This window comes from Tinamus guttatus, unplaced genomic scaffold, assembly GCF_059628265.1.
Source record: "Tinamus guttatus ecotype Peru unplaced genomic scaffold, ASM5962826v1 Tinamus_guttatus_pri_ptg000197l, whole genome shotgun sequence".
Lineage (NCBI taxonomy): Eukaryota > Metazoa > Chordata > Aves > Tinamiformes > Tinamidae > Tinamus > Tinamus guttatus.
In genome coordinates, this window is record NW_028288731.1 from 4,393,076 (window position 1) to 4,408,291 (window position 15,216).

Sequence of the window (15,216 nt, forward strand, 5' to 3'; positions counted from 1 at the left end):
ATCTTCACAGGACTTTCACTTGAACAGATACTCAGAAGCAACAAGCAACATTAAACTTACATTCTTGATTATATTCTGTAGAATTAACTCTGTAGTGCATTTAGCACCAATGACGTCAGTCCATCGTTATCCGTTTCTGGTATAAAAAGTGATAAACAAAAGTTTGTGTCACATGGGTCATTTTGCAGCTACAAGGAGCTGAATGAACATTTGAATATCAGAGAAACAAGGAAGTGGAAAAACAAACTAACCAAATTGTTTCAAATGAGGTAGCAAGAAAAAAAAGATGAAATTTGAATCTCCACAAAGGGACAGTTATTTAAAATTCAATTCAAAATTTTACATATACAACTAAAACCTAATTAGAGGAAGCAATTCATTAGAGGCAAAACATATTGTATGATATTGCCTTATATTTATGTATAAAATATTTGTTTTACAGAATAAGGAAGACCAGTGATTTTCCTGGTTATAATGTTACTGTTGAATTTGCTAATATCCTTGTTTGTATAGAGAAAGATTAATGGCAATGCTCTATTTTTCCTGGCTGGAGGCTATTACTTCAAGTGGACTGGAGATTATATATATATTTCACTTATTTCACTTTTGTTGCAGGTTGTCAGTCGTGAACTGAAGATACCATTGTCATATATACACTTCTGTGAAACAAGCACAGCAGCTGTACCTAATAGCAAATACACAGCAGGTTCAATTGGAACGGAAATCAATGCAAGAGCAGTCCAGGTTACATTTATTTGCATTTTTTTCACATGATCATTGGTCCTGTTAAATAATCAGTACCCCTCTGTGGATTCATAACTTCATTTTTCTTTTGAATAGCTTTTATAAAACAAATCAATTATTTGTCTCAGAATGGCTCTTTCTGGTTCATTTTATATGCATAGTTTAAAGCAAATCAAATTAGTTAGCACTGTTCAAAGGGACTGCTTTCTTCTGCTTTTCTGTCTCAGATTTACAAATGTTTTATTTAGATTGCAGCAAGAGGAATGTATGGAGCTCTAGTTTATTCTGAGTATTTGAACACAGTGTAAAGGGGAATTTAGCAGAAGTTATTTCTGGTACATATTTTTATAGTGAATGAAATACCTTTATCCACTTAAATACTTTGCAATCAATTATGGTTTCATTTATTTTGCGGTAAGTCACTCAAGACAGTGATTTTCTAGTCAATCAAAACAGGAGGAGGATCATGTCCTTCGTCTTCTGTTTGTTGGTGATTTCAGTGATAGTCTGATACGGAAGATCTCATACATTAGAGCAGATGCCAGTGCCAGTCTTTACAAAGTACTGCATTTGTAGCTGGCAGGTAGCAGAGGAGAGAGGTTGTAACTAAATGAGCAGAATTACGGCCCTCAGAATGAAATTGCTAACACGGCCTTGCTTTGAGCCCTTACCAATGCTGGGGAACGCTTAGCAAATTAACCTAACCAGGCAAGAGCTTGCCTCTGCTGAACACAGCAGAAAGTTTTTGTTTACGTGTTGGTTAACAGAGCCCAACTCTTTATCCCTAGGATGCCTGTCAAATCCTTTGGAAGCGCCTAGAACCTATCCGAAGCAAAAATCCTAAAGGCAAATGGGAAGACTGGGTAAGTGCCTTTCTATATTTTATACTGTTATGATGAATCAGTGGCTGTAGGGTGAGACTTGCCAATGCAGGAGGAGTGAGAATTCCTCTGGAGGCAGAAGGAGAAGGGGGTGTCCCTGTCTGAAGTAACCTGAAAGAGAGGAAAGGAAGGAACAGTGGAAGAGCGAGTGGTGCAACCCATTGGCCTGGTTGGTATATCTGGCCAGCTTTTGCTATGTGTCCCTTGCTAAAGACCATTGTAGGACACAAGGAAGCATAAAGGTTTTACTTAGGGCTCCCTATTTCACTTTTCCTTAAACATAATAAAGTGTGTGGGTATACATACATATATGTAGTTTTAATTCTCTGTCTTTACTAATGAATATACTTTTTGCAGCTCAGTGAAGCTCACAAACAAAGCATCAATCTTTCAGCTACTGGCTATTTCAAGTAAGGAATGTTGTTAGTCTCTTTGTATATCTTGGCATAAAAAGGTGCAACTTTGTCAGGGTGTTTGCAGGAATGATGAAACTTTCCCATAAAATCTTAGTAAGCCCAAATCAGTCGCAGCACACAAACCACCAAACAGGTGCCTATATCAGACTGCAGGGTTTAAGCAGGAGGAGGCTTTCTTTTCAATGCCTATTGGTTTCAGTATCGCTTTATATCCTTGGTTTGCTAGTTTGCTAATGGAGCTATAATCCCCTCCAGTGCCAACTACAGTAGGACAGGGGGAGAGGAATTTTGCTGCATGACCATCACAGTTTGCCTTCATTCTATCCTCCTAAATCATTCAGTGCTACACATATTTATCTGTGGTGATAGACCTCAAGGCATCTTTGACTGTGGAGATCCTAAGAAAAGGGTTAGATCTGAGTATTTACTTCACGTGCTGTGTGATTCCTCTGACAGTCTCAGTAATGAGGATGATGGGGCAAGGGGTGTCTTGATTAAATTGATCTGTTCTTACTGAGTGTTCTTACTTCCTCCAGGGGTTATGTTACAAACATGAACTGGGTCACAAAGAAAGGCCATGCTTTCCCATATTTTCTTTTTGGAGCTGCTTGTTCTGAAGTAGAAGTCAACTGTTTAACAGGAGACCACAAGGTAATGGCAAAAATTACAATGAACTGAAAGAGAGCTGGGTGGATTTCCCATCATTGCATTCAAGTGACAATTGCTTTCTTCTGCTGCTTTTGGCTGAGAATAGAGACATAGTCTTTATTAAATATACTCCACAAAGTGCCAGCAGAACGGTAAATGACTATAAATGTCCTTTACAATATATTCTCTTAATCCTCTTTTAGAGATAAAATTCTCTAATCAAGTTGTTGATCAGAATAATAAGAGAGTCTGAGAAGAGCAGAAGGTAAATTTGTAATGCTTGTGATGACCACTCTTTAATGTGTGGGACTAATAGAAGGTCTAATAATGTATCTGTCATGTATGACAGCTTTGAAATTCTACCAGAACTCCTGGACATCTGCCTGTGAGCTGGCTCTTCAGCACCACAAGCCCAGACCATTAAAGACTGCTTGGTCACAGGGCTCCATTTAAAACAGAAGAAGCCACTTCGACATAGCACGCCTGCTGCAGAGGGGATTCAGTGCAGGGACGAATCTCAGAAGCAGTGTATGGAGACCAGCCTGGTGTCTTCATAGCCTCCTCGACGGGGGCCTCTGAGCCTCCTGGCCTTCGCTATGGGGGGCCCTGGTGCCTCCCGGTCTCCTCTTCGGGGGCCTCTGAGCCTCCTGGACTCCACTATGGGGAGCTGGGAGCCTCCCGGCCTCCTCTATGGGGGCCTCAGAGCCTCTCCTACGGGGGGCCTCTAAGCCTCCCAGCCTCTGATATGGGGGACTGGGGGCCTCCTGGCCTCTCATACAGGAGCCTATGAGCCTCCTGGCCTCCGCTATGGGGGCCCTGGGGCCTCCCGGCCTCCGCTATGGGGACTTAGAGCCTCTCCTATGGGCGTCTGGGAGCCTCCTGGCTTCCTTTGTGGGCGTTTCTGGGCCTCCTGGACTCCACTCCAGGGGTCTCTGAGCCTCCTGGACTCGGATATGGGGAGCTGGGAGCCCCGCAGCCTCCCCTATAGAGGCCTCTGAGCCTCCTGGCCTTCGCTATGGGGGGCCCTGGCGCCTCCCGGTCTCCTCTATGGGGGTCTCCTAGCCTCTCCTATGGGGGCCTGGAGACTCCTGGTCTCTGCTATGGGGAACTGGGAGCCTCCTGGCGTCTCATAGGGGGGCTTCTGAGCCTCCCAGCCTCTCGTATGGGAGGCCTCTAAGCCTCCCATCCTCTGATAGGGGGAGCTTGGAGCATCCTGGACTCCACTATCGCGAACTGGGAGTTTCCAGGCTTCTCATATGGGGGCCTCTGAGCTGCCTGGACTCCGCTATGGGGAGCTGGGAGCCTCCCGGCCTCCTCTATGGGGACTTCTGAGCCTCCTCTACAGGGGGCCTCTAAGCCTCCCAGCCTCTGATATGGGGGACTTGGAGCCTCCTGGCCTCTCATACAGGAGCCTCTGAGGCTCCTGGCCTCTGCTATGGGGGTCGGGGAGCCTCCAATATGGGGGCCTAGAGCCTCTCAACTTCCTCTGTGGGGGTCTCTGAGCCTCCTGGCCTCCGATATGGGGAGCCTCCCGGCCTCTGCTATGGGGGGCCTCTGCACGTCCCGGTCTCCAATTTCAGCGCCCCCATAGCAGAGGCTAAGAGGCTCCCAGTCCCCCATAGTGGAGTCCAGAAGGCTCAGAGGCCCCCACAGAGGAGGCCGGGAGGTTTCTAGACCCACATAGGAGAGGGTCAGAGGCCTCCATAGGGGAGGCCAGGAGGGTCCCAGCTCCCCCTATCGGAGTCAAGGAGGCTCAGAGGCCCCTATAGTGGAGGCCGGGAGGCTCCCAGCTCCCCATAGAGGAGGCTGGGACAATCAGAGGCCCTTATAGGAGAGGCTAGGAGGCTCAGAGACCCCCATAGCAGAGGCCGGGACACTCCCAGATCCCCTTATAGGAGGCCAGGAGGCTCTGAGCCCCCCATAGCAGAGGTTAGGAAGCTCCCAGCCCCCCATAGGAGAGGCTCTAGGTCCCCATATCGGAGGCCAGGAGGCCCTAGGGCCGCCATAACCGAGTCCAGGAGGCTCCAGGCTCCCCATAGGAGAGCCTCAGAGACCCCCATAGAGGAGGCTGGGAGGCTCCCAGTCCCCCATAGAGGAGGCTGAGAAGCTTAGAGCCCCCCACAGAGGAGGTCGAGAGGCTCTAGGTCCACATATGGGAGGCTCCCAGATGCCCATAGCGGAGGTCAGGAGTCTAAGAGGCTCCTGTATGAGAGGCCAGGAGGCTTCCAGTCCCCTCTATCAGAGGCTGGGAGGCTTAGAGGCCCCCATAGAGAAGGCTGTGAAAATCAGAGGCCCCCATATGAGAGGCCAGGAGGCTCAGAGGCCCCCATAATTGAGTCAAGGAGGCTCAGAGACCGCCATAGCAGACACCGGGACACTCCCAGATTCCCTTATAGGAGGCTGGGGGGCTCCCAGTCCCCCATAGCAGAGGCTAGGAGGCTCCCAGTCCCCCATAGCGGAGTCCAGGAGGCACAGAGACCCCCATAGTGGAGGCCGGGAGGCTCCCAGCTCCCCACAGCGGAGTCCAGGAGGCTCAGAGGCTCTAATATGAGACACCAGGAGGCTCCCAGTTCCCCATAGTGGAAGCAAGGAGGCCCCAGGGCGCCCCATATCGGACAACAGGAAACTCCCAGGCTCCTAGAGAGGAGGCTGCGGGGTTCAGAGGCCACGTAGAGGAGGCTCAGAAGCTCCCAGACCCTCAAAGTGAAGGTTGCGAGGCTCAGAGGACCCCATAGGAGAGTCCAGGAGGCTCAGAGGCCCCCATAGAGGAGGCCAGGACACTCCCCGATCCCCTTATAGGAGCTGAGGAGGCTCCGAGCCCCCCATAGCAGAGGCTAGGAGGCTCCCAGCCCCCCATAGGAGAGGCTCTAGGTCCTCATATCGGAGGCCAGGAGGCCCCAGGGCCCCCATAACCGAGTCCAGGAGGCTCCAGGCTCCCCATAGGAGAGGCTCAGAGACCCCCATAGAGGAGGCTGGGAGGCTCCCAGTCCCCCATAGAGGAGGCTGAGAAGCTTAGAGGCCCCCACAGAGGAGGTCGAGAGGCTCTAGGTCCACTTATGGGAGGCTCCCAGACGCCCATAGCGGAGGCCAGGGGTCTCAGAGGCTCCAGTATGAGAGGCCAGGAGGCTCCCAGTCCCCTCTATCAGAGGCTGGGAGGCTTAGAGGCCCCCATAGAGGAGGCTGTGAAAATCAGAGGCCCCCATATGAGAGGTCAGGAGACTCAGAAACCCCCATAATTGAGTCAAGGAGGCTCAGAGACCGCCATAGCAGACACCGGGACACTCCTAGATACCCTTATAGGAGGCCGGGAGGCTCTGAGTCCCCCATAGCAGAGGCTAGAAGGCTCGCCGGCCCCCATAGTGGAGTCCAGGAGGCCCAGAGACCCCCATAGTGGAGGCCAGGAGGCTCCCAGCTCCCTCTTATCAGAGGCCGGGAGGCTTAGAGGCCCGCATAGTGGAGGCTGGGATTATCAGAGGCCCCCCATATGAGAGGTCAGGAGGCTCAGAAACCCCCATAATTGAGTCCAGGAGGTTCAGAGACCCCCATAGCAGAGGCCGGGACACTCCCAAATCCCCTTATAGGACGCTGGGAGGCACTGAGCCCCCCATAGCAGAGGCTAGGAGGCTCCCAGTCCCCCATAGCGGAGTTCAGGAGGCACTGAGGCCCCCAAAGAGGAGGCCGGGAGGCTCCTAGACCCACATAGGAGAGGGTCAGAGGCCCTCATAGAGGAGGTGGAGAGGCTCACAGGTCCCCATATCGGAGGCCGGGAGGCTCCCAGTCCCCCATAGAGGAGGCCAGGTCACTCCTAGATCCCCTTATAGGAGGCTGGGAGGCTCTGAGCCCCCCATAGCAGAGGCTAGGAGGCTCCCAGCCCCCCATAGGAGAGGCTCTAGGTCCTCATATCGGAGGCCAGGGGGCTCAGAGTTCCCCATAGGAGAGACCACTAGGTTCCCAGCGCCCTATATTCTAGTTCAGGAGACTCAGAGAGCCCCAAAGGGGAGGCCAGGATGCTCCAGGGCTCCCTGTATTGGAGGCCGGGAGTCTCAGAGGCCTCCATATTGGAGGCCGGGAGGCTCCGAGCTCCCCATATCTGAGTCTAGGTAGCTCAGAGGCCCCCATAGAGAAAGCCGGGATACTCAGAGGCCCCTATATGAGACGCCAGGATGCTCAGATATCCCCATAGTGTAGTCCAGGAGGCTCGAAGGTCCGCATAGGATAGGCTCAGAGACCCCCCAGATTGGAGGCCGGGAGGCTCAGAGGCTCCCCATATTGGAGGCCGGGGGGCTCCCAGCCCCCCATTGGAGAGGCTCTAGGTCCCCTTATCAGAGCTTGGGAGGCCCCAGGGCCCCCATAGCAGAGTCCAGGAAGCTCAGAGGCCTCCATAGAGGAAATCCAGAGGCTCCAGGTCCCCATAGAGGAGGCCGGGGGGCTCCCAGCTCCCCATAGAGGAGGCTGGGTCAAACAGAGGCCCCCATATGAGAGGCCAGGAGGCTCAGAGACCCCCATAATTGAGTCCAGGAGGCTCAGAGACCGCCATAGCAGACACCGGGACACTCCCAGATACCCTTATAGGAGGCCGGGAGGCTCTGAGTCCCCCATAGCAGAGGCTAGAAGGCTCGCCGGCCCCCATAGTGGAGTCCAGGAGGCTCAGAGACCCCCATAGTGGAGGCCAGGAGGCTCCCAACTCCCTCCTATCAGAGGCCGGGAGGCTTAGAGGCCCGCATAGTGGAGGCTGGGATTATCAGAGGCCCCCATATGAGAGGTCAGGAGACTCAGAAACCCCCATAATTGAGTCCAGGAGGTTCAGAGACCCCCATAGCAGAGGCCGGGACACTCCCAAATCCCCTTATAGGACGCTGGGAGGCACTGAGCCCCCCATAGCAGAGGCTAGGAGGCTCCCAGTCCCCCATAGCGAAGTCCAGGAGGCACTGAGGCCCCCAAAGAGGAGGCCAGGAGGCTCCTTGACCCACATAGGAGAGGGTCAGAGGCCCTCATAGAGGAGGTGGAGAGGCTCACAGGTCCCCATATCGGAGGCCGGGAGACTCCCAGTCCCCCATAGAGGAGGCCAGGTCACTCCTAGATCCCCTTATAGGAGGCTGGGAGGCTCTGAGCCCCCCATGGCAGAGGCTAGGAGGCTCCCAGCCCCCCATAGGAGAGGCTCTAGGTCCTCATATCAGAGGCCAGGGGGCTCAGAGTTCCCCATAGAAGAGACCACTAGGTTCCCAGCACCCTATATTCTAGTTCAGGAGACTCAGAGAGCCCCAAAGGGGCGGCCAGGATAATCATGGCTACGCAGCACCGCAAGGTGACTGCACGTGCCGCACAGCAACACTGGACTACTGTCATTGCCTGGTTAGGTGTTCCACACACCATCAAGACAGACAACGGCTCTTGCTTCACGGCTCAGTCCACACAGGACTGGGCCGAGAAGTGGGGGATCCGTCTGGTACACGGAATCCCATATAACAGTCAGGGGCAGGCTATTGTTGAGAGAGCGAACCAAACACTCAAAGAGAAGATTAGGGTTCTAGGGGAGGGGGAAGGACATCCCCAAGGAATCCCCGTGGTGAAGCAACCAGAAATTTTAATGCGAGCGTTATACTCGCTAAACCACTTTGTCCGGGGTGACGAGAACAAGACGTCAATAGATAAACATTGGGCAGTCGCGGCTATGGAGGACGGACCTCCAGTTCTGGTCAGATTCCCGGAACAGGGGGTTTGGGAACCCGGCTGGGACCTGGTAACCCAGGGAAGGGGTTATGCAGCTGTGCGACGGCAGGGAATAATCAAATGGGTGCCGGCAAGATGGGTGAGGCCAGACCTTAAGACTAATAGTGGCTGCAAGTCTTCTCTTACAGGACCGAATTGTGGGACATCCTCGCAACCCGTACGCCCGTCTGGAGGAGACGAGGAAGCCAGAGGAGCGAAACCCTCGTAGACGCGATGGGAAAAGGCCACCGCACTTGTGTGTTATTCTGTTATTGTTCAATTGGGATTGGTTATGGAGGTTTGGATTAATAGCTATAATAGTGTTAGTAGGCATCTTTTGCGGCATGCCCGTTTTGTCGTGCCTAATTCGTTCAAAGTAGTGATGTTTAGGTTAACATGGGATGTTTACGTTAACATAGGATTTTTGGGTTAACATGGAACGTTTACGTTGACATAGGATGTCTAGGGGAGGGGGAGATGTAGGGTACGGCGGTCGGAAGATCTCGTGCTATGCGGAAAGAATAGGGGAGATGGGCACGTGCAGGGGAGATGGGCACGTGCCCGTATAAGGCGATGTTAATGCTATTGGCTACGGGAGCGCGCTTCCGCACACAGGCGCCCTATATAAGTTCGGATGTACCTGCAATAAACGCCATTTGCTGCATCCACCATATTGGTGTCTGTGCTCATTTGGCCCGGGTTCCCGGGTGGTGGCGCCTGTGCTCGCTCGAGGTAACGACGAGGCAATTGAAGCCGAAAGGCAGCAGTCCAGGAGGCTCCAGGCCCCCCATAGGAGAGGCTCAGAGACCCCCTTAGAGGAGGCCAGGAGGCTTTCAGTCCCCCATATGGGAGACTGAGAAGCTTACAGGCTCCCACACAGGGGGTCGAGGGGCTTTAGGTCCCCATATGGGAGGCTCCCAGACGCCCATAGCGGAGGCCAGGTGTCTCAGAGGCTCCTGTATGAGAGGCCAAGAGGCTGCCAGTACTCCCTATGAGAGGCTGGGAGGGTTAGAGACCCCCCGTAGGAGAGGCTCTGAGGTCCCCATAGTGGAGGCCAGGAGGCTCAGAGGGCTCCGTAGAGGAGGTCAAGAGGCTCCCGGTACCGATATTGGAGGCCGAGAGGCTCCCAGTCCCTCATAGAGGAGGCTGGGACAATCAGAGGGCCCCATATGAGAGGCCAGGAGGCTCAGAGACCCCCATAGTGGAGGCCGGGACACTCCCAGATCCCCTTATAGGAGGCTCTGAGCCCCCAATAGGAGAGGCCAGGAGGCTCCCAACCCCCCATAGGAGAGGCTCTAGGCCCCCTTATCGGAGGCCCCAGGGCCCCCATAGCAGAGTCCAGGAGGCTCAGAGGCCTCCATGGAGGAGGTCAGGAGGCTCCAGGTTTCTATAGAGGTGGCCGCAGGGCTCCCAGCTCCCCGTAGAGGATGCTGAGGACAATCAGAGACCCCCATAATTGAGACCAGGACGCTCAGAGACCCCCATAGCAGAGGCTGGGACACTCACAAATTCCATTATAGGAGTCCGGGAGGCTTTGAGACCCCCATAGCAGAGACTAGGAGGCTCCCAGCCCGCCATAGGACAGGTTCTAGGTCACCTTATCGGAGCCCAGGAGACCCCAGAGTCCAGGAGGCTCAAAGACCTCCATAGAGGAGGTCAAGACTTTCCAGGTCCCCATAGAGGAGGATCCTCTAGTAACCCTGAGGACTAATTGGTGACCTCAGTTGACCACAAGACCCTGCTTTAGGTCTCCCTTTGACATCTAGTGACCCTAAGGGCTAATTGGTGACCTCAGGTGACCTCAGAGGCCCTGTTTCATGGTTCCTTTTGACCTCTAGTGACCCCAAGGACTAATTGGTGACCTCAGATGACCCCAGAGGCCCTGTTTCATGCCTCCTTTTGACCTCGAGTGACCCTGAGGGCTATTTGGTGACCTTAGGTGACCCCGAGACCCTGTTTCATGGCTCCTTTTGACCTCTAGTGACCCCGAGGGCTGATTGGTGACCTCAGGTGACCCCAGAGGCCCTGTTTAATGCCTCGTTTTGACCTCTAGTGACCCTGAGGCCTAATTGGTGACCTCAGATGACTCCAAAGGCCCTGTATCATGGCTCTTTCTGACCCCTGGTAACCCCGAGGGCTAACTGGTGACCTCAGGTGACCCCAAGATCCTGCTTTAGGTCTCCCTTTGACCTCTAGTAACCCCAAGGGCTAACTGGTGACCTCAGGTGACCCCAGAGGCCCTGTTTCATGGCTTCTTTTGACCTCTAGTCACCCCGAGGGCTAATTCGTGATGTCAGGAAACCTCGAGGGCCCTTCTTTGGGGGCCTCCTTTGACCTCTAGTTACCTGGAGGGCTAATGGGTGAACTCCATGGACTCCCAGACCCTACTTTAGGTCTCCCTTTGACCTCTACGAACCCCGAGAGTCAATTGGTGACCTCAGGTGACCCCAGAGGCCCTGTTTCATGCCTCCTTTTGACCTCTAGTGACCCTGAGGCCTAATTGGTGACCTCGGGTGACCCCAAGACCCTGTTTCATGGCTCCTTTTGACCTCTAGTCACCTCGACGGCTAATTCGTGACGTCAGGAAACCTCGAGGGCCCTTCTTTAGGACCCCCCTTGGCCTCTAGTTACCAGGAGGGCTAATGGGTGAACTCCATGGACTCCAAGACCCTGCTTTAAGTTTCTCTTTGACCTCAAGTAACCCCGAAAGTTAATCGGTGACCTCAGGTGACCCCAAGGCCCTGCTTTAGGTCTCCCTTTGACCTCTACGAACCCTAAGGGCTAATTGGGGACCTCAAGTAACCCCAGAGGCCCTGTATCATGCCTCCTTTTGACCTCTAGTTACCCCGAGGCCTAATTGGTGACCTCAGGCGACTCCAGAGGCCCTCACCCCAGAGGACAGGGGATGGGGCGTTTCCTGGCGTCCGATATGGGGGGCTCTGGAGCCTCCTTGCCTCCACTATGGGGAACTGGAAGCCTCCTGGTCTCTCATATGAGGGCCTCTGAGCCTACTGGCCTCTGCTACAGGGAGCTGGGGCATCCTGGCCTCCGATATTGGGACCTAGAGCCTCTCCTATGGGGGGCTGGGAGCCTCCTAGCCTCTCCTATGGGGGGCTCAGAGCCTCCCGGCCTCCTCTATGGGGACTTCTGAGCCTCCTCTACAGGGGGCCTCTAAGCCTCCCAGCCTCTGATATGGGGGACTGGGAGCCTCCTGGCCTCTCATACAGGAGCCTCTGAGGCTCCTGGCCTCTGCTATGGGGGTCGGGGAGCCTCCAATATGGGGGCCTAGAGCCTCTCGACCTCCTCTGTGGGGGTCTCTGAGCCTCCTGGCCTCCGATATGGGGAGCCTCCCGGCCTCTGCTATGGGGGGCCTCTGCACGTCCCGGTCTCCAATTTCAGCGCCCCCATAGCAGAGGCTAAGAGGCTCCCAGTCCCCCATAGTGGAGTCCAGAAGGCTCAGAGGCCCCCACAGAGGAGGCCAGGAAGTTTCTAGACCCACATAGGAGAGGGTCAGAGGCCTCCATAGGGGAGGCCAGGAGGGTCCCAGCTCCCCCTATCGGAGTCAAGGAGGCTCAGAGGCCCCTATAGTGGAGGCCGGGAGGCTCCCAGCTCCCCATAGAGGAGGCTGGGACAATCAGAGGCCCTTATAGGAGGGGCAAGGAGGCTCAGAGACCCCCATAGCAGAGGCCGGGACACTCCCAGATCCCCTTATAGGAGGCCAGGAGGCTCTGAGCCCCCCATGGCAGAGGCTAGGAAGCTCCCAGCCCCCCATAGGAGAGGCTCTAGGTCCTCATATCGGAGGCCAGGGGGCTCAGAGTTCCCCATAGGAGAGACCACTAGGTTCCCAGCACCCTATATTCTAGTTCAGGAGACTCAGAGAGCCCCAAAGGGGAGGCCAGGAATGCTCCAGGGCTCCCCGTATTGGAGGCCGAGAGTCTCAGAGGCCACCATATTGGAGGCCGGGAGGCTCCCAGCTCCCCATATCTGAGTCTAGGTAGCTCAGAGGCCCCCATAGAGAAAGCCGGGATACTCAGAGGCCCCTATATGAGACGCCAGGATGCTCAGATATCCCCATAGTGTAGTCCAGGGGGCTCGAAGGTCCGCATAGGATAGGCACAGAGGCCCCCCAGATTGGAGGCCGGGAGGCTCAGAGGCTCCCCATATTGGAGGCCGGGGGGCTCCCAGCCCCCCATTGGAGAGGCTCTAGGTCCCCTTATCAGAGCTTGGGAGGCCCCAGGGCCCCCATAGCAGAGTCCAGGAAGCTCAGAGGCCTCCATAGAGGAAATCCAGAGGCTCCAGGTCCCCATAGAGGAGGCCGGGGGGCTCCCAGCTCCCCATAGAGGAGGCTGGGTCAAACAGAGGCCCCCATATGAGAGGCCAGAGAGGCTCAGAGACCCCCATAATTGAGTCCAGGAGGCTCAGAGACCCGTGTAGCACAGGCTGGGACACTCCCAGATCCCCTTATAGGAGGCCGGAAGGCTTTGAGATCCCCATACCAGAAGTTAGGAGGCTCCCAGCCCCCCCATAAGAGAGGCTCTAGGTCCCCATATCGGAGGCCAGGAGGCTCAGAGGCTCTCATAGAAGAGACTGGCAGGCTCCCAGCACCCCATATCGGAGTCCAGGAGACTCAGAGACCCTTGTATAGGAGGCCAGGATGCTCCAGAGCCCCCATATTGGAGGCCGGGAGTCTCAGAGGCCCCCGTATTGGAGACCTGGAGGCTCCCAGCTCCCCATATTCGAGTCCAGGAGGCTCAGAGGCCCCCATATGGGAAGCCGGGAGGCTCAGAGGCCCCCCCATATCGGAGGCCAGGAGGCCCCAGGGCCCCCATAGCAGAGTCCAGGAGGCTCAGACGCCTCCATAGAAGGGGTCAGGAGGCTTCAGGTCCTCATAGAGGAGGCCGGGGGGCTCCCAGCTCCCCCTAGAGGAGGCTGGGACAATCAGAGGTCTCCATTGAGTCCATGAGGCTCAGAGACCCCCATAGCAGAGGCCAGGAGGCTCCCAGCCCGCCATAGGAGAGGCTCTAGGTCCCCATATCGGAGGCCAGGAGGCCCCAGGGCCCCCATAGCGGAGTCCAGGAGGCTCCAGGCCCCCCATAGGAGAGGCTCAGAGACCCCCTTAGAGGAGGCCAGGAGGCTTTCAGTCCCCCATATGGGAGACTGAGAAGCTTAGAGGCCCCCACACAGGGGGTCGAGGGGCTTTAGGTCCCCATATGGGAGGCTCCCAGACGCCCATAGCGGAGGCCAGGTGTCTCAGAGGCTCCTGTATGAGAGGCCAAGAGGCTGCCAGTACTCCCTATGAGAGGCTGGGAGGGTTAGAGACCCCCCGTAGGAGAGGCTCTGAGGTCCCCATAGTGGAGGCCAGGAGGCTCAGAGGGCTCCGTAGAGGAGGTCAAGAGGCTCCCGGTACCGATATTGGAGGCCGAGAGGCTCCCAGTCCCTCATAGAGGAGGCTGGGACAATCAGAGGGCCCCATATGAGAGGCCAGGAGGCTCAGAGACCCCCATAGTGGAGGCCGGGACACTCCCAGATCCCCTTATAGGAGGTTCTGAGCCCCCAATAGGAGAGGCCAGGAGGCTCCCAACCCCCCATAGGAGAGGCTCTAGGCCCCCTTATCGGAGGCCCCAGGGCCCCCATAGCAGAGTCCAGGAGGCTCAGAGGCCTCCATGGAGGAGGTCAGGAGGCTCCAGGTTTCTATAGAGGTGGCCGCAGGGCTCCCAGCTCCCCGTAGAGGATGCTGAGACAATCAGAGACCCCCATAATTGAGACCAGGACGCTCAGAGACCCCCATAGCAGAGGCTGGGACACTCACAAATTCCATTATAGGAGTCTGGGAGGCTTTGAGACCCCCATAGCAGAGACTAGGAGGCTCCCAGCCCGCCATAGGACAGGTTCTAGGTCACCTTATCGGAGCCCAGGAGACCCCAGAGTCCAGGAGGCTCAAAGACCTCCATAGAGGAGGTCAAGACTTTCCAGGTCCCCATAGAGGAGGATCCTCTAGTAACCCTGAGGACTAATTGGTGACCTCAGTTGACCACAAGACCCTGCTTTAGGTCTCCCTTTGACATCTAGTGACCCCAAGGGCTAATTGGTGACCTCAGGTGACCTCAGAGGCCCTGTTTCATGGTTCCTTTTGACCTCTAGTGACCCCAAGGACTAATTGGTGACCTCAGATGACCCCAGAGGCCCTGTTTCATGCCTCCTTTTGACCTCGAGTGACCCTGAGGGCTATTTGGTGACCTTAGGTGACCCCGAGACCCTGTTTCATGGCTCCTTTTGACCTCTAGTGACCCCGAGGGCTGATTGGTGACCTCAGGTGACCCCAGAGGCCCTGTTTAATGCCTCGTTTTGACCTCTAGTGACCCTGAGGCCTAATTGGTGACCTCAGATGACTCCAAAGGCCCTGTATCATGGCTCTTTCTGACCTCTGGTAACCCCGAGGGCTAACTGGTGACCTCAGGTGACCCCAAGATCCTGCTTTAGGTCTCCCTTTGACCTCTAGTAACTCCGAGGGCTAACTGGTGACCTCAGGTGACCCCAGAGGCCCTGTTTCATGGCTTCTTTTGACCTCTAGTCACCCCGAGGGCTAATTCGTGATGTCAGGAAACCTCGAGGGCCCTTCTTTGGGGGCCTCCTTTGACCTCTAGTTACCTGGAGGGCTAATGGGTGAACTCCATGGACTCCCAGACCCTACTTTAGGTCTCCCTTTGACCTCTACGAACCCCGAGAGTCAATTGGTGACCTCAAGTAACCCCAGAGGCCCTGTTTCATGCCTCCTTTTGACCTCTAGTGACCCCGAGGCCTAATTGGTGACCTCAGGT

General features: G+C 55.3%; 1 pseudogene across 1 annotated transcript in view; it reads left to right on the top strand.

The window, feature by feature from the left end:
- The window catches only part of LOC104565871 (aldehyde oxidase 2-like), a 53,758-nt pseudogene that overhangs the window by 26,828 nt on the left and 11,714 nt on the right, over window positions 1-15,216 (top strand). The window contains exons 28-31 of the transcript XR_015913309.1: window positions 616-744; window positions 1,533-1,607; window positions 1,983-2,035; window positions 2,578-2,692. The product of XR_015913309.1 is annotated as an aldehyde oxidase 2-like (transcript). The remainder of the gene's footprint in view (window positions 1-615; window positions 745-1,532; window positions 1,608-1,982; window positions 2,036-2,577; window positions 2,693-15,216) is intronic.